We start from the raw sequence: 20,575 nt of genomic DNA, 5'->3' as shown, positions 1-20,575 counted from the left end.
GCATTTCATATGCATTAATTAGGTACCATTAACATCACCATTTTGCAGGTCGAAATACTAAGGCATAGTAAATAAATTTGCTGGAATACAGAGTTATAACGTGGTGAAACTGGGATTTGAGACACAAGCAGTTGACATTATTCTGCATTTTTCTCATGTAATTCAACTAAATTCTCACAGCAACTGTAGTTGTGTAAGTCATTATCTTCACTTAAAGAGGAAGGAAACTGTGCTTTGGGGAAATGAAGTACCCTATTCATGGTCACACAATCTAATATAAAGAGTATGACTGCTCACATTCACCTGTTCCAAAGCTTCAAAACATTTAGGAGATTCTAAGAAAATGTTATTTGGATTCCTCCACAGGAAAGCAACATAATAATAGTGGTGCTTTAGGAAGATGTCTGTGAAAAATAAATCAGGGGAGAGATTGGAAAAACAGATTATTCACCAAGAAGCTGTAGTTAGAATGCCTAGAGATCAGCAACCAGGTATAGCAGAGGTCATTTTGAAGCATAAAATGACAAAATTTGGATAAAAGAGTTTGTATCATTGAGAGTTCTTAGTTGAATGCAGAAGAAACAAATTCTGGTTGATTTATGAAAAAAAAAATGAATTTACTGAAAGAAATATGAATAGCTTATAGAATCTTGAGAAGACTGGAAACCAATCTTGGAAGTCTGGTAGCTATGAAAAACACCTCAAATTATAAGACGGAGGTTCTATCACTGCCAGTGACACACCAGTTTATATCCTCAATATTTCCAGACAAGACTGTGGCTGGCCATGCCATCAGTTCAGCTACCACTGCTTTTACTGGAAACTGGATGAAACTACCACAGTTGGAACCACCAAATGCCAGAATAGTCAGGGTGACGCCTGCTTCACAAGATAAAAGTTTATCTGGCCTGAGTCGAGTTACAAAGAAGACTGGAAAGGCATTTTTAGTTTTGATAATGAGCTCTCTCCTTCAAAAGGCAAGGGAGTCTTTAAAATATAGGAGAACCCAAAAGAATGAGAAATGTCTACCACCAAGTTAAAGTGTAAACATTTCGAAAGTTCATTTTGCAAAGTCAGAGATGTTACCTCACATGAACATATCCATAACATAACCATAGAACACACCTTTACCAAAGTAACCTGACAGGAGAAAAAAAAAGCAGTCAACATGTTCCCCCTAAAGAATATTTAAAAGGAGACAACTGTATCGTTTGTGAATTATTTTAAAAATGCATTGAGATATACAATGCAATCTGCTACCACTTCTAAAAAGTAGCAGTTTTTAAATTCTTCCTTTGTGATTAAATGATCTTTTGTCTGGTATTGTCAAAAATATCTATATTATATGTATATCCAGAGGTATGTCTACAATATATTCTTTATGCCCTAATATTCCTTGAATACTAACACCATTTGTTTTCCCAAAACAGTGTATCATAACACTCAGTTCAGTTGAAGACTGAAATCCTACTTGTTTTTTTTTGAGAAGGTTCTGAATAAAGGAAAATAAACGTTATCAGTAGTACTCTAATGCACCAGTAAATATTTTTGAACATTATCAATAGTTCTCTGTGTCTTAGTCAAGTGGCCTGCTTTCAAAAGCACTTGCATTAGTTAAGTTCTGGTCTGATTCACAAATGCATTGAGGGCAATTTGCTTTATCTTGAAGACTATATTAATTTGATTATTTTCCCTGAGTTTGAGCATTTCTAGCAACAAAAACCAAAAGATTCTAAACAAAATAATGACTGTATTTTTTATATTAGACAAGATAAAAAAATTATAACTACAAGTCTAAACTTTGAACAATTATTTCACTTATTTCTCATTTTACTGCTAAACCCCCACTCAAAAGTAAACAAGGGATGTATGTTACATATGTTACCCATTACACAAGCACTCAACTTCCCTCATAAATATGTGCAGCTGTCCCTCCAAACCTGCTATTGCAAACTGATATTGCCAATAGAAACCTCTTCTCTACTACTTAGCCTTTCTGGTGGTCTTCTGGATGAAAACCTCTTTGGTCAAATTTATTCCTAGGTATTTTTTAAATTTATTTTTGTAGCTTTTGTAAATGGGTTGCATTCCTGATTTCCTTTTCAGCTACTTTGTTATTGGCATATAAATATGCAATTGGTTTTTGTATGTCCATTTTGAATCCTGCAACTTTAAGGAATTTATTTATTGGTTTTAGGAGTTTTTGATAGAGTCCTAAGGTTTGTCTATATATAAGATCATGTCATCTGCAAAGAGGGACAATTTGACTTCCTTCTTTCCAATTTGGGTATTCTTTATTTTTTCTTGCCTGATAGTTCTAAATAAGACTTCCTTATCTTGTTCCAGTTCCTAGGGGAAAGGCTTTCAGTTTTTCCCCATTTAGTATCGTTTTGGTCATATATGTTTGTCATATTTGTTCTTTATTATGTTGCTCTTTATTATTATGTTCTTTATTATGTTGAGATTTGTACCATCTATACCTAATTTGTTCAGAGTTTTTATCATGAAAGGATGTGGATTTTATCAAATGCTTTTTTTCTGGATCTACTGAGATAATTGCATATTTTTTCTCCATTCTGTTGATGTGATGTATCACATTTATTGATTTATGTATGTTGAACTACCCTGGCATCCCTGGAACAAATCCCATTTTGTCGCAGAAGATTATCTTCTTATTGATGTGCTGTTGGATTAATTTTGATAATATTTTGTTGAGGTTTTTTGCATATATGTTCATCAGGAATATAGCTTATAGTTTTCTTCTTTTGTTGTTTCCTTGTCTGGTTCTGGTACGAAGGAAATGCTGGCCTTTTAAACTGGGTTAGGAAGAATTCCCTTCTTTTTAATTTTTTTTGAATAGCTGGAGAAGATTGGGTGTTAGTTCTTCTTTATAAGTTTGGTAGACTTTAGCAGTAAAGACGTCAGGCATCAGGCTTTTCTTTGTTTGCAGACTTTTTGTTACTAATTCAATTTCATTACTCGTTAATGATCTATTCAGGTTTCCTATTTCTTCCTGGTTCAATCTTGATAGGCTGTGTATGTCCAGAAATTTACCTGTTTCCTACAGGTTTTCCAATTTATTAGCATGTAGTGGTTCATAATAGTCTTCAATGATCCTTTGTATTTCTGTGGTATCAGCTGTAATGTTTCCTTTTCTGTTTCTGATTTTATTTGAGTCTTCTCTCTTGTTCTCATGGTTAGTTTAACAAGTGATCTATTGATTTTTGTTTATCTTTAAAAAATTGTTTTCATTTTTTTAGTTTCTATTTTGTTTAGTTATACTCTGATATGTATTTCTTTCTGTCAATTAATTTTGGATTTGGTTTGTTCTTGCTTATCTAGTTCCTTCAGCTGCATCATTAGGTTATTTGAAACTTTTTACTTTTACGATTTAGGCATTTATTACTATAAATCTCCCTCTTGGCACTGCTTTGGCTATATCCCATATGTTTGTAAGTTCTTCAATTTTCATTCGAGATGTTTTTAAACTTCCTTTGTAATTTCTTCATTGACTCAGTGGTCATATAGGAGTATGCTATTTAATTCCCATGTATTTGTATAGTTTCCAAAGTGTCTCTTGGTATTGGTTTCTAGTTGTGTTCCACTGTGGTCTGAGAAGATACTTGATATAATTTGTTTAGCTTTGTGTGTGTGTGTGTGTGTGTGTGTGTGTGTGTGTCTCCTAATATATGGTCTTTCCTAGAGAATGTTCCATGTGCTGATGAGAAGAATGTGTATTCTTCAGCTACTGGATGAAATATTATGTAAATAACTATTAGATCCATTTGGTTTATGTATAGTGCCAATTAAGTCCAACGTTACTTTGCTGATTTTCACTCTAGATGATCTTTCCAGTGCTAACAGTGGGTGCTGAAGTTCCTAGCTAGTATTGTATTACACTCTGTTTAGCTCTAATAATATTTTCACTAGATATCTGGATACTCCAGTACTGAGTGCATTTATATTTATCACTGTTATACCCTCATGCAGAATTGATCCTCTTATTATATAATGGGCTTCTTTTATATATATTTATATATGTTTTATATATTTTTAATATATTTTATATACACATTTCAACTTGAAGGCTATTTGGCATAATATTAATATAGCTACTCTTGCATGCTTTTTACTTCTGTTTGTGTGAAATATTTTTTTTCCATGCCTTCACTTTCATTTTATGTGCATCTACAGTTTCTCACAGGTGATGCAAGTTTCTTGCAGGCCGCTTAGTAGTTAGGTCTTTTTTAAAACCTATTCATCCACTCTGTATGTTTTAATTGGGCAATTTAAACTGTTTACATTAAGGTTGCTATTGATAGATGGCAACTGTCATTTTGTTAACTGTTTTCTGATTGTTTTGTATTTGCTTCATTTCTATCTTCCTCTTTCATTGTTTACCTTTACAAACTGGTGGGCTTTTTGTTGTGATAATGTTTGGCTCCTTTCTTTCTCTTTTGTGTATCTGCAATACCAGTGAGTTTTATACTTTTGCATGTTTTCATGTGGTAGATATCATCCTTTTGCTTCCAGATATAGGACTACCTTAGTATTTCTTGTACAGCTGGTCTAGTGGTGATGATTCCCTCAGTTTTTGCTTATCTGAAAAATAATTTGTTTCCCCTATATTTTTGAAGGATAGCTTTGATGAGTATCGTGTTCTTGGCTGTCATTGTTTGTTTCCTTTAATACTTTGAATGTAATATCTCATTCTCTTTAACTTATAAGCTTTCTGCTGAGAAATCCACTATTACACTGATGGAGATTTCCTTATAGATGACTTGACACTTTTCTCTTGCTGTTTTTAGAATTTTCTCTTTGTCTGTGACTTTTGACAGATTGACTATAATGTACCTTGGAGAAGACCTTTTGGGATTGAATTGGTTTGGAGACTTTTTTACCTTCCTTATCTGAATATCTATATCTCTTGGAAGACTTGGAAATTTTTAGCTACTATTTTGTTAAATAGGTTTTCTATGCATTTGGTCATATCTTCTCCTTCTGGATCTAACCTTTGAGTATTTGGTTGGTTTATAGTGCCCAGTTTGTTACGTAGGCTTTCTTTATTTTATTATTCTTTTTCCTTTTCTTAAATCTTACTATTTGAAAGGCCTGTCTTCCAATTCAGAAATTCATTTTTCTGTTTGATCTAGTCTGTTGTTGAAGCTCTCAACTATATTTTTTATTCTGATCTTTGATTGCTTCAAATTTCAGAATTTCTGTTTGGTTCTTTCTTATGATATCTAGCCTATGCTGAATTCCTTATTCAGATCATGACTTGCTTTCTTGATCTCTTTCTATTTTCATCAGTGTACTCCTGTATCTGAGGGTTTTTTTTAAATTTCTTTCTTATTTTTGAGACAAGATTTGACTCTATCACTCAGGTTGGAGTGCAGTGGCGTGATCATGGCTTGCTGCAGCCTCAACCTCCTGAGCTCAAGCAATCATTCCACATCAGTCTCCCAAGTAGCTGGGACTACAGGTGTGCACTACTATGCCTAGCTAATTTTAAAATTTTTGTAGAGACAAGGTCTCGTATGTTGCCCAGGCTGGTCTCTAACACCTGGGGTCAAGTGATGCTCTTGCCTCAGCCTCCCAAAATGCTCAGATTATAGACATGAGCCACCATGCCTAGCCTCACTGAGTTTCTTTAATATCATTACTTGTAATTATAATTTAGGCATTTCATAGATTTCCTTTTGGGGGGATCTGTTATGGGATAATTATTGTGTACCTTTGGAGGTGTTATGTTTCCTTGCTTTTTCATATTTCTGTGCCCTTATCTTGGTATCTGTATATCTAGAGTAACATTCACTTCTTCCAATTTCATGGATTGGCTTTTTGAGGAAAAGACTTTTTCCTATAGACATATCTATAGTGCTGGTTGGATTGAGTGATTAGGCTATAATTCTAATTATAGCTGGGTGGCTGTGTTAGTACAGTGTGTTTTATAATTTCTTTGACTCTATCAGCATCAGTGTTGTCTGTGAGTTCCTCAGTGGCCTAGGCTGTCGTGAGACATTGCTGGTAGTGGGCTTGGCAGGCTGGTTCCCAGGCACCTAGGTGGTGCATGTGAGTGAATGCCAATGGCAGCAAGCTGGATAGGCCAGTCTCTGGGTACCCAGGAGGCACATGAGCTCCAGTGCACAGGAGCCCATCTGTACCCCCTAGACAGAGTCCATGTGTATCAATGGCAGCAAGAAGGGTGGGCATATTGTCAGGCCCCTGGAAACCAAATGCAGCCAGTAGTGCCAGTGAGCAATGTAAGTCAATTCCAGGCACCCAAATGAGATGTGGGTGCCAGCCATGGCAGGTGGGGTGGATCTGTCTTCAGGCTCCCTGAGAGTGCATGCAGACACAAGTGATACCACCAAGCTGAGTGGATCAATCCCCAGGCCCTTGGATATCACAGTTTCACTGTTTACTTCATAATAAACATGCAAACTAGTTAGAAGCATTGCCAAGTAAGTTGTCTTTAAAGATATATATCATAACTAATGATGTATACTTCCTGAGTGAGCAACTTATGAAAAAATTTGTATACTATGGATACAGTCTAAGTGTTACTTAGTTTCATCACTCCAGCTAAAAAGAAAATTAATAATTTATTCAACAACATACTGACCATGTGCCATAAATACTGCTAGTTACTTACTTTTGCTTTTTGAATAAAGAAAGAGTTCATCCTGCTTACTGATACAAGGATTAATCAATTAATTGAGTTTAATAATCCCTGGAATTAGCCAGCCTCAGAGGATTTTTTAAATTTGGTTTAACCTATCTACATCATGATTTCCTAATGTCTATGCTAGTTTTTAATATCACTGCTCATATTTCACTATAGTTTTCTTCAAGTTTTAAGCTTAGAATAATCGCTAAGCTATACACCTTCTAAAGAACTTGGAATCACTGTTTCACAAAGCCTTTATTGCCCATGCCCATACCATAAAACTACTAAATTATGATATTTTATTCATTCATTCACAGAACAATCAGTATTAAGCTTTAACTATACACAAAGTCCTGTGAACAACAAAAAAAAATCTTGCATTTTGAAGAGTAGATACGAATTTACTAATTATATAATTCATTAAATGGTTATGATAGTCACAAGTGTTACAGAGGTGTAAAGGATGCTATGAGACCATGTAAAATGAAGTTCTGACTTAATTTGGGGGAGAGGGAGAATAGGATTCAGAAACTGCTTCTGTGAAAGTTCTTGTGAAAATTAAATGCTTTAAAAGCACTCAGCCTGGGCCTCTCAGTGAAGTGATGATGATGACAATTATAATGACAATGATTATACAGTTAAAACTATTTCAGCACAAGACCTTTTATAATCCTCCAGACCAGGCATGTTTATAATATATTATGAATAGAATTAGTGTGCCAGGAGCAACCATATGTTGTCTATTTTTGGGGAATAACAACAAAAGGCATTAGGGTTTGTAATTGTTTCATGGTCTTCTACTTTATCACAGAATCTGCTCATTAGAGGTTTAGCAATGTGTGCCTCTTTCTGGATCTCCTACTCCATGTACATGATTTGAAATCCAAATAGGAGTTGCCATGCTACTTGCTGGGGAACAGAAGGGCTAGGGATGAGTACAGGCAGCTTTAGGTGAAATTAGGTGTCTCCTTTCTCCAGATTACATGAAGCCATTGGGAAACCTGCATCATTCACCTATATAATTATATCCTCTCCCATCTTTCCACATTCCTCAGACATAGCTCCTCTTCAGTCTAGGTGACCTCAGTGAGCCCTACCCTCACCAGTCACTTAGAGAATCCATGATCTGCTATTGTATTCATTCACATCTGTGGAAAACCAGGTGACCAAAACAGGGTAGGTGTAATTTCAATGAATATACACACAAAATAAATATGAACCAGTGTATAAACCAATCTTTAAATATACATAGCCATTTTTCCCATCTAAAGGGAAAACTATTGTTTTCCTTGTAGGGAAAGTGAAACTATCTCCGATTTTCCCCCTACCTCATCATTTTATCATTTTGACATAATAACATGCATTATAACTCCCAAGCAACATGATAGGTGCTTTCATATGTGTTACCTTGTTTAATTATTTAAACTACATAACCAAAGTAAAGCTGATATAAAATACAATATTTAAAGCAGACAGTTTGATAAACTTTGTCATATGAATATACCATTGTAATTACCAGATAATGAGCATAGCCTTCATCCTAAGAAAACATATGCATCACCTCTCATATTCCTCTGTACTCCCTCCCTTAGCTCCTTCCTACCCTCCCCCCAATTCCAGACAACCATTGATCTGCTTTTCATCACCACAGATTAAACTGCACTTTCTGGAATTTTCTAAAAATGAATATTATGTACTTTTTTTATGTGTAATGTCTTTCACTCAGCATAATTATTTTCAGATTCACCCAGGTTGTAGCACATATCAGTACTGCATTCCTCGTTATTGCCAAATAATATCCTATTGTATGAATATGCCACAATTTCTGCATCCATCTGTTGATGGATATGTCAGTTATTTTCAGTTTTATTTTAGGTTATTTCAAATAAAGCTATTATAGACACTTGTATATAATTCATGGTATAGTTATATCATACCAAGATATGGTAAATTTCTCTTAGGTAAATACATACTCAGGATTGGAATAGCTGGAATATATGACAGGTATTTATTTAATATGTTTTTAAAATTGTGAAACTGTTTTCCAAAGTGATTGTGGTATTGTATGTTCTCACCAGCAGTGTATGAAACTTCCAGTTCCTTCAGATATTCACCATCACTGGGTACAGTAAATCATTTTAATATTAGCTATTTTAAAAGTGATTTCTCACTCTACAAAAATGACATATAATTCCATGTAATAGATCAACACAACTGAAGCTCTGCCAATATTTTCCCTCCAATGTGACAAATTACTAAAAGTTCCTTCAAATGACACGAAATTGTGGGCTAGTATAAAAATATAAAACTTATAAAAGTCAAAATTATTAGTTCATAAATAATTGAACTTTGTTTCTATAGATTTACGTCACAGTAAGATTTGCACATTTTAACACCAAGCACAGACTAGAACATGAAATTGTATTAAAATGAAATATATAAGGTCAGAAAGTCCAAATTTTAATACTCTCATCCTGTAGATGCAGGGAGGATGAGATACTGCTTTACTGTTACTATCAAACATTAGTAACACTGTGAACATTTCACATATCAATTTGTCTCAAATGTTGTTACAAATATTTATAAAGAATAATTGTATTCATTATTTAAAGTTTTGAAGGCCAATGCTTGGCACAATTTGTGCTTGTGAAATTTCACCCAGGAAGCTAAAATGTAGTGACCATTATAAGTAAGTAAATAAAAGAGGGAAGGAAATAATTTTGTATCTCAGTGGCAGCAGTAGTCAGGAAAATTTCTAAAATATCCTAACTGCCAAGATATGGCATTATTGAAAATCTCAGGCAAAAAGACAAAGTTTATTATCTATATGGAAACTTGCAACTCACAAATACCTGGGCATAGAAATACTTGAGAAGAAGGCAATAACATGATGGAAACTAGACAGGAAAAATAATTCAAATTGACTTAACAAGGTTTTAGTAAAACAACCAGTGTTAAAGTGCTGCCAATTTGAGGCCATTTCTTTAAAAAGCCAAACATTCTCCTAATGTTCACTGGATCAAAGTGATACGATCACAGAATAAAATGCATTCAAAAACATACATGGAAATGTAATGGCAAAATAGAGATAGCTACAAGTCAGATTCTTTGTAGAAAAAACTTCACGTTCTATCACAAAAAAAATGACAATCTGCAGATTATTAGTGCTGCCAAAATTGGAGAAAGTTCTTGTGGTTAAAATAAAAGCAAAATATGCATAAATATATAAGGGTAACAAAAGACTATAATTTTATTTAAATGATAGGTGTTTCTACAGAATAGAGAATGCAATCACACTTAAAAAGACATCCAAATCTATACCTCATATATAGTACTCATCTTTAAGCTGTTGACAAAAAAAAAAAAAAAAGTCCACAGGAAAAAAATAAAAGGAACAAATTATTTTAAAGTCATCCAAACTGTAATAACCAAAGACACACTTCATCTGTTCCCTGTTCTTCCTTCAGATAAATTTGAGACACATCATTCTTTTTTGAGACGGAGTTTTGCTCTTGTTACCCAGGCTGGAGTGCAATGGCGCGATCTCGGCTCACCGCAACCTCCGCCTCCTGGGTTCAGGCAATTCTCCTGCCTCAGCCTCCTGTATAGCTGGGATTACAGGCACACGCCACCAGGCCCAGCTGATTTTTTGTATTTTTAGTAGAGATGGGGTTTCACCATGTTGACCAGGATGGTCTCGATCTCTTGACTTCGTGATCCACCCGCCGCGGCCTCCCAAAGTGCTGGGATTACAGGCGTGAGCCACTGCGCCCGGCCGAGGCACATCATGCTTAAAGAAAACAAAGGGCTCCGCGTCGCTGTTGCCTCCGCCACCTCCTCCGCCACCGCGCGCCCCTTGGCGTCCTGCGCCCCACCATGCCCAACATCGTGCTGTTTAGCGGCAGTTCGCACCAGGACCTGTCCCAGCGCGTGGCGGATCGCCTGGGCCTGGAGCTGGGCAAAGTGGTCACCAAGAAGTTCAGCAACCAGGAGGCCAGCGTGGAGATTAGTGAAAGTGTGAGAGGGGAAGACGTCTACATCATCCAGAGCGGCTATGGGCGAATTAACGACAACCTGATGGAGCTCCTCATCATGATCAATGCCTGCAAGATTGCGTCATCATCCAGGGTGACTGCCGTGATCCCTTGTTTCCCATACGCCCGACAAGATAAAAATGACAAGAGTCGTGCTCCAATTTCTGCAAAACTTGTGGCCAATATGCTGTCGGTGGCTGGGGCGGATCACATCATCACCATGGACCTGCATGCCTCTCAGATACAGGGATTCTTTGATATTCCTGTGGATAATTTGTATGCAAAGCCCGCGGTCCTGCAGTGGATCCAGGAAAACATTGCGGAGTGGAAGAACTGTATCATTGTTTCACCTGACGCAGGGGAAGCCAAAAGAGTCACGTCAATTGCAGACAGGTTGAATGCGGAATTTGCCTTGATCCACAAGGAGAGGAAGAAGGCGAATGAAGTGGACCGGATGGTCCTGGTGGACCACGTGAAGGACCGCGTGGCCATCCTCGTGGATGACATGGCTGACACCTGCGGCACCATCTGCCACGCTGCAGACAAGCTGCTGTCAGCAGGAGCCACCAAAGTTTATGCTATCCTTACCCATGGGATCTTCTCCGGACCAGCTATTTCCAGAATAAATAATGCCGCCTTTGAGGCTGTTGTCGTCACAAACACAATTCCGCAAGAGGACAAAGTGAAACACTGCACCAAGATTCAGGTCATTGACATTTCCATGATCTTGGCCGAAGCAATCCGAAGGACACACAATCGGGAATCTGTGTCCTACCTGTTCAGCCACGTCCCGCTATAAATCCGGAATGTGAAGTCTCCAGCAAGCCTACTCTGACTTTTTTGTTTGTTTGTTTTCTGGGTTTTTAGCTGTAGGACTCAGCAATGATAGGTTAATCACTGGCAAAAGTTTCAGATCTTTGTATATGCTAAGATTTATTGTTTCCCCTTCTAAAGCTCAAGATCATTTCTTTCCGGTTTTGGGGAAAAGGGGGGTGGTTATTTGGTCTTTAAGTGAACTGTCTTAAATGAGAAATGTTTTTGTCATTTTGACGTTTAACAGGTACAGGTGATCTCTTTCTTTGTTCTTTCAGTACTTTGAGGCAACAACTTTCAAGTATAAAATTTCATTGTGGAAGTCATAGTTTATATATTTCAAGGTTGCCAAAGGTGACTTCAGATTAAAGCCTTCTGTGTGAATATATACTGATAATGGCTATGGACATTTGGGTAAAACCCTGCATAGAATTAACTAGCCTTTTACTTTGGAGTGAACCTTGGAAAATTTATAATACCAGGGATTTTGAATTTTTCTTTTTTATTTTTATTTTTTGATAACAGTTTCAGATAAACCATCTTGGTTATTGTGCTTAATTTGGACTAAATTTTATTTAGCTTAATATGGACACTGTCACATTTTGGGGGATAAACATTAGACATATCAGAGCAGTGTAGTTCTGTATTATTTTTTAAATTACCTATTCTAAAATATAACTGTCATTTACCTGAAATGCTGCATCCTAAAATTGCAAACTTACATTGAGCAATCACCAAGGACCAAAGCCAACTGACTTAAAGGTAATCATTTCAGCTAAGATTAAATGTAAGGTCTAAGAATGTATAGAGCTAGTTTTAAAATAATGATCTCAAATTTTTAAAAAGGATATAGGAATCTGCATTGGCATTCTCTGAATTAAGAACTAATGGTTTCTATCATTATTTAGCCCCACCTTTGTATTTTAAAGTCCTTCAGAATACATTTATGATCCAATTAGACTGGATTTAGCCACACACAAAGGAAATTCAGACCTTGACTATTTGATGTTTCCAGTTCACCAAAGGTGATGAAGACTGTCTTGGGAGCAGCTTAATCACAAAATTTGTGCATTCCTTGCTGCTCCTGGGGTAGAAACTTAAGTGAGACCACCAAACACATCAGTCCTATGCAGTTCTACTGAATGGGGGTGGACTTGGCATTTATCTGGCCAAAAACAGGCGCCAGAGAAATTTGAATATACCAAAGTTGTTTAGCCTCCAACCTAAATTACGTTAGTCAACTTATAGGTACTCATGTGATCACTTTTCTTTGTTAGATAATACATCTGCTAGATTCAGGAATATATCATTTGCAGTGCTTGTATTGGTTTAAAATATAAGATTTTAATATCCTCCAACATTGTACTAAAACATTTCAATAAAATACTTCTTACTGCTTTCGTAGTTTGTATCATCAAAAAAAAAAAAAAAAAAAAGAAAGAAAGAAAACAAAGGCCACTAACAAGAACTGATTTGTTCTAAGATACTGTGAGCCTAAATCCCACATTCTGTAAAGAGTATCACAGCTATCTTTTTCATGTGTGTTCTGTGGGAACAGGTAAAAACATTTGGCTTGCACAATTTGGTTTCTTACATTGAAATGGGAGCAATGTTCAAAATAATCATGTGCATGAACAGTGTGTATTTCTTATTCAAATAAAAAGAGATGAGCAGAAGTTTGTGTGTATTTTTTCTTAAAGCTTTTATAAAATGAAGCTGGTCTCTAAAACTCTTCTATATAACTATTGAATAAAGAATGGATCTTAACGGCTTCACAGCTGCTGTTTACCCACAGAAAAGGAAATATACAATTTGTTAATTAGAATTTTCTTTTAAACATACACTATTATTTTATTCCATGCATAGGTGTATCTTCGCACTGATGGTAAAATTAAAGAGAGCAAATGGAAGCAAGCTAGGGTGGTAACTTTTCTGAACATAGCAATTCATGAGCTGTGTTCTGAATTTACTAAGATTCAATGTTTTCTCCAACACAAGCAGATCTTTACTGTGGCCATTTTAAATCAAGCGTATTAGCCATGTGCAAATTTCTGCTGTGCATAGTGATTAAGTTTGTTTCGTTGCCATAAAATGCAGATGTATTATTAGATATTTTAAGTTCAAATCTCACCTATAATTTTGGTTAAAATGCTGCTTCTATAAAAGGAGGCTCAGAATTTTTCAAAGTTATTTTAAACTGTTTTTGAGTTTTATTTTATTCACATAAAACAAGGGCCATGATTTACAATGTACATTATTTAGCAGAGCATACTTTATTATATAAAATTATTATATTTTTTAAAGTATAAAATATGCAACAATTATTATAAATATACGTGTAAATTTGTGAAGCAAAGGCAACTAGAAATATAAACTACTCCTGTCCCTAAATAACATCTATAAATTATCAGAGTTTCTTTCTCTGGGGGTTGGCAATTTCTTTCATTCCCCTTCTATATACACACTCTTAGAAATTTACAATAATTGTGTAAATAAAACGTTGTATAGAGATTTACTTATTTGTTTATAGCAAAGATTTTCATCAGGCTATACTTTAACTTCCTAATGGATATAAACAATTTACAAAGCATACTGAGTTACTATCTGACTTCTTGATGGAATACATATTTGAAAGGCAAAGAGCTCACACATACAGGCTCTCTCTCTCTCTCTCTTTCCCCTCTGCCTCTTCTCATCCTTCCCTTCCCTTTCCTCCTGTCACCCTCCCCTGCTATCCCTATGTATATGTATCAGTCTGGTGACTCTCTTTGCTGCTGTATTTTATTTTGGAATTGTTTTCTTGAGGAAGTCTCAAAAACAGAAGCCAAAAGAGAATCAAAAGGATGATCACAGTTGTAATCCTCCCAACACTGATAAATTCTTCTAATTTATAATACTAGCAGCAATTTATGAGTTCACAAATATCACTACAGACTCACCAAAAATCATATTTATGCTTTTTAGTGATGTAATAATTTAGTAGATGGATAGCAGTACACACCCTGGTTTTAATTTATTTTTCTGTAATATTACTAACTTGAACATTTTTCCTTTCAACTTTACTATTTGTGTTTTCATTTATACCAGTATTAGCTTTCATTCTCTGAATATCTGTCCTTTGAATATTACTCTTAAACATTTTCATTGTCTAAATGACATCAGTATCAAATTTCTAGTCAGTGATATATCAATAGTTCATCAAACTATTAAATTTATTGAGATTCTAAACAGAGAAATCCAGATAATGTCACATCTAAACCCCGTTGCTTCTCTTTTTATATAATTGAAATATACATTTATTTATATATACCTATTTAATTACATTCATTTACATACAAATAATATACATATATAATTATTTATATATATCTATTTAATTAAATTCAATTTATATATTAAATGTCATCTTGTCCTTAAATCTAAAGAGCTATAGGGAAAGTTTATCTTCCTCAATTTTGCAAGATTATGTTTTAAATAATTCATGTTCCCATTATATGCTCACCTAATTTTCACATAATAAACACTATTAAACATTTATGAAAGCTTTAATTAAACATTGTCTTCTCTTCAACATGAGTAGTAGTATTGTAACTTCGAGGATGAGTAAGCCTTTTGGTGACCTTAAGGTTGAAATGAATCAGCCTGAAACTGCTTTCAAATAGAGTTCTTTTCTACTGTGAAATTATAGCAAAATCGACCAACAAGGAATAATGATAAATACAACAATGTGCAATGTGGACTACGAATTTTATTTTAGTTATAATTCAACTTTCAATGTGTTTAAGCAGTTCAGTTGACTGTTGGTAGATAGGCAAAAATGACAAAATTTGCAAAGAAAGGTAAGCAAAACAAACATAATTTACTAAGATCACTTTAAATGTATCAACTGGTCATATTAGTATATGTGTTTCTTTTTTCTTTATAAATGCTATATTCTTCTTTCAACTATTGATATATAAATAACAGTGATATACATATTTGTAACACTTCTAAACAAACAAACGATTTCACTCACTAAATGACATCTCCCATTGGATTACATGGTACATTGTGTTGGCATGAATTAGTTTATTAGGTAAATAACCTTAAATATGAAATAGCAATCAACAAGTATGCATACAAATTATTTAAATATGTATGATGCACTTTCCTGAACTGAATGATTCTAGTTTATCTATCTTACTTTGTCTATCTTCAGTTAAACTCCCTAACTCTGGAATATGGAAATTAGTGTGAATTTTTAATCATAATAATATCAAAATTTTTAAATTATCATGTTATTGACTCCTTTTTGTTTCTGGTGGAAGATGCAAAACTTGTCTATTAAGATTTTTTAATGTAGAGCTATAAATTCCTATAGTTCCTGAAATAGGAAAATTGATTGTTTTGAAAAAAATTTCTGGGTTACTGACATTAAGTTGGTAGTCATTAGTCTATAAATGATATTTAACGTCATGAGACTGAATGAGATCCGCAACAATAACTGCAAATAGATAAGTAGACAAAGTGCTCATCTTTCAGAGATTCCAAAATTAAAAGGTCTAAAAAATGTGGAGAAACAAGTGAATCACATGTCTCTAATGCTCTGGATAGGTCAAGTAAGAAGATGAAGATCCAACACTGATCCACAGATATAGTAACTTAAAGGTCACTGTTGAATCTGACCAGAGTTCTGGAATGGTGAGGACAAGAGTCTGATTCAAGTATGTTTAGGAGATAATTAAAGGAGAATTAGAGACAACAAGCGTAGACATGTTGAGATACACTGCAAAGGAAAAGGAAGAATGGCACAGAAGCTAGAAGGCCAAGGGAGGTCAACAGGTGAAAGGGTTTTTGTTGTTGTTATTTGTTTTTTAAGGCAAATGAAAATTTGTAACAATTAATTCTTTACAAAGTTCCAAGATACCATATAACCTTAATCCAATTTAGAGCTCTAATGAGGAAGGCCGTTAAGAAATTATGACTAAGGCTATGGAGGAAAATATTGTTGCTTAGACAACTTTGGACCCTCCATTAGACCAGACCTATAATCAATGAGAACTTACAGGTATTCTAACTACATATCAAAAGTAACAGCCAAGTGTTCTTTTCCCTTTCTACATGATAACTGGGGTAAAGGGAAATAGCCCAAGGGACTACTCCAAGAACAAGTGAAAATGCAAAGCCATATCAGATGATCTTTTAGGAGGATATCAGTATGCCTTGTAAACAAATTGTGTGTAAATAATGGGTTAAAATCTCTTTGGTAATAATTGATTGACCAAATGTAGTAAGTTTAAATCAATAAAATAGAGTAATGAGAACTGTCTGATTATCTGGTTCAACTTGATGTTTAAAATGTGCTATTAGAAATTGTTTAAGTATCTGAAGTATCAGAATTGTACTATTAGACCATATGAAACATATAAGTATCATTTGATCCTGCTCTAACCAGACCCTTACACCAAAGCATCACTGAGTGACGAGGTTTTCCAGAACACCCTAAAACTTTTATAAAAAGGGGCTGATCTTAACAGGTAATTAATTCAAATTACCCAAGGCAGCCACAACAGACCCTTCGTCCTCTTGAGCCCTCAAAGCACTTGCACTGCTGCAGACACACACACCACGATATGAGCTGCTATTGACCTTACTTTTCCTGTCCCTCCACCCCAACCCGCCCAGGTATCATGATTTACAAGTGGTGCCCATAAAGTAGAAAAGATTGCAACTGTACTACCATTTATATTGTATTTCTTTTTCAAGATGATCATGATTTTGAGGTAATCAATGGTTAATACCAACATCCTGGTGACATACAGACGTGAAACCTCCCACTATAACTTAAGCTAGACCCAACAAATATATACCAGTAATTCAATCAGGTACAACTGTAACTACAGAATTCAGTGCCACATAAGTCCCACTACATGTTGAAACTCAAGTCATTCCAGAAACCATCTTAAAGGTGTATGTACATTTAAATACAAATGATTGGCCTTAGAATTTTTCCAAGTTGTGAAGATGTCAACAGAAATTTTAACAATTAAAATGGACAAATATCAGCTTTCCTCTTTGGGAAAATTTTATGTTTTTGCAGACATGTCTGAAATGAAAATTTGCCCCTATATTTTTTTCTTTGAGAATTGCACTTTTCTGACAGCAATATGCAGTTCCACGCAGTTCCACCCACTTCCCACTGCTTTTCAGACTCATGTGGCAGAAGCGCCACCAAAATACACATACATATTCATAAGCTGTCTGAAGCATTAATTCCACACATGGCAATGTATACTTGCATCTGTGGTTGGAGCTTCTAATTTGCAAAAGCAAATATAATGTGTCTAAAAATCTTGATGAGTGAGCCTTTCAAATTCAAGCCCAGAACATTAAGGATCCATGTATACATAATTTCAAGCAGCAATAGGCTAAAGTCTTCTGACTACCTAATATAATTTTCTCCAAGTCAGTGTCACTGTATGAATATGATTACTGCCCATGTTAATTTCTCTAATTTACTTCTTACATCTATTTCAGGTTATAAATATTCATAGTCATAGTCCTCTGGTAGTATCCCCCACCACCACTAGTCTAAACTAAATTGTACTTGCTATAATATAAAGCTATTTTCTCCCATTCTAATTTATGAAATGGCTGAGAAAAATGGTTTGCAATATCTTTTCAAAATAAAAAAAAAACAGTCTTTTTTTTTCAGTGTACAATGAGCTATTGGTAGAAACCCTGATTTATAAAAACATTCAATTAGTCTTCTGTATCACTGATTTTCTTTTAAATAATAATATCATCAGTAGTTGAGCTGTTCTATCCCCTCTGCCCTTGAGATCTAATTTTGCTGCAGGATCTTAAAAGAGCATATCTCTTTTTTACTCCTCTTTCTTGGGTGGGAATACCTCCACGATTTGGCAGCTGCTTAAGTCAAGAAAAGCCATGCTTTACTAATTCAGAATTCTTAAGCAAAGAAATCTGTACATATTAAGTGTTGGACAAATAAAGATTTAAAGGATTGGTATCAACCTACAAGTACTAAAATAGTATGCAAGAATCAAAGTAGTGGACTTGCTAATTTATTGGCAAATTTCAGTATGACAAAAGTCATTAAAAGGCAAAAACCTCAGTTAAATAAGCAATTGTTTTAACATGGTTAAACAAGTGATATTTTAATTAACTGACCGTAAATCTTGGTGAAAGAAAACATATTGCTTCCTCCTAATATTATAGAGAAGATAACAAATTACTTTGCTTGAATTTTTTTTTGTTTATTTGTGTTGATTTTATTCATCACTCCAGTGGTTCAAAACAGACACCTGAAATTGCTCATGGATTCCTGAAGAAAGCATACTGCTATTGTTAAAGTTTTGTTAATTATGGCACACTTTTTCTTCCAAAAGCCTGAAACAGCAAGGATTAAAAATGTTTATTAAATAATCTTGCAAATGAACATAAGATCTTTAGAAGCCAAATACTTTTCTTTGGCAGCACTGTGCTCTCTTACAGAGCGTCTTTGGAGGAGCTATTTAACTACAAATAGGTTTCTCTTCCAGGAAGACCCAAACTACTTTCATAGATCAGATCCTCATTATTTGCCAATTCCTTCTTTGCAAATTCACCTACTTGCTAAAATGTATTTATGACACCAAAATAAATACTGCAGTGCTTTCGGGGTCATTTGCAGACATGCACAGGGTGGAAAAAGAAAATGAGTTGCCCAATGTGCACATTCCCAGCTTACACTGCCTTCTTGTTTCAGTTCTCATACTCTTAACAGTGTTCTTTTCATGGTCTATTTAATGCCACATTTTTTTGCATTTTGTGCTTCTTCTTGGTGATCATGCTGCTCAAAAGGAGCCCCAAGCATAGTGCTGAAGTGCCGTCTAGTGTTCCTAAGTGCAAGAAAACTGTTATGTGTCTCACAGAAAAAATACATGTGTTAGATAAACTCAGTTCAGGCATGAGTTATACCACTATTGACCATGAGTAGACTAAATAAGTGTCTTTAAACAGAAACACATGTAAACAAGATTATGTATAGATGGTTCAGAAAAATGTGACAAGAGGCTCACAGAAACTAACCCAACCTGTATTTCTCCCAGGAGCAATGGTTCAGTATTTGCTAAGATGATGATGTGCAACAGAACTTCCACAAATAATCAGTATCAACTATATATTTCCAGGCAACTTGGCTGTGATGTCCCATTCCAAGGAGAGGCAGCACTGGTTGCATAGAGGCGTACTTGCATTTGTTTAAGACTGTTCCTCCATGTGTCCATTTCTACTTAATTAAAACCTGTGTTCCAGACCCTGAGGTTTTATTGGTAGGTTAACTCTGATTTGTAACAGACTTTTATGCATTTTTATGCATTTACCACAATAACTTTGGGCCTAAAAATGAAATTTTCTACTGAAATCCAAATTCATAAAATCACTACTCTTTCCTTTTCAGTGTCTTCATATTTGGTAAGTCCACGTGCAGGAAAATATTTAACTTGCTCTACTTAATGAAATCTAAAAGTAGAATTGTGAATACCACAAACTCTACACATAGACATGCTAATGTCAAATCACAGGGAAAAAAATGTGGGTTCTTTTGTTATTTGATTTTTTTTAAATGAACGTCTTCAACAATTTTATAAATCTATCCCTGGACAGCTATAATGTGACCACCTTTAGGTCGTCACAGCCCTCTATTTTTTTAATCACCTTGAAAAACAGTCCAGTCTCTCATCCCTTTCCTTCTATCTCCACACTTGGTCCCTACATGATAAGACTCCTAGCACCAATCCTCCCTATTTAAAATAAAATTGCTATATGGTATATACATTTTAAACTTTAAAACACTTTTGAGAGTTTAAAATAATACAGTAAAGATGTTAGTGTAATATTTTGTCTATTTAACTATCAGAACCCGCATCAGCCCATCAGTCAGGGTTCTCCAGAGAAAGCGGACGTGCGCGTGTGTGTGTGTGTGTGTGTGTGTAAATTCTCATTGTAGAGACTGGAGAATTCAAAATCAAAGGGAAGGCAAGCAAGCTAGAAACTCAGGCAGGAGCGGTGCTGCAGT

General features: G+C 35.0%; 1 protein-coding gene and 1 pseudogene across 4 annotated transcripts in view; one reads left to right on the top strand and one right to left on the bottom strand.

Moving 5' to 3' along the window:
• The window catches only part of PRKD1 (protein kinase D1), a 347,836-nt gene that overhangs the window by 190,818 nt on the left and 136,443 nt on the right, over nucleotides 1–20,575 (bottom strand). The gene's annotated exons all lie outside the window — the stretch shown is intronic.
• On the top strand, nucleotides 10,486–12,918 carry LOC116526321 (annotated as a pseudogene). Its single transcript, XR_004258091.1, has one exon. The product of XR_004258091.1 is annotated as a ribose-phosphate pyrophosphokinase 2 pseudogene (transcript).

The sequence above is a fragment of the Sapajus apella genome, unplaced genomic scaffold (genome assembly GCF_009761245.1).
Source record: "Sapajus apella isolate SASKATOON/1434 unplaced genomic scaffold, GSC_monkey_1.0 scaffold50, whole genome shotgun sequence".
Lineage (NCBI taxonomy): Eukaryota > Metazoa > Chordata > Mammalia > Primates > Cebidae > Sapajus > Sapajus apella.
This window is presented reverse-complemented; position numbering and strand designations above follow the sequence as displayed.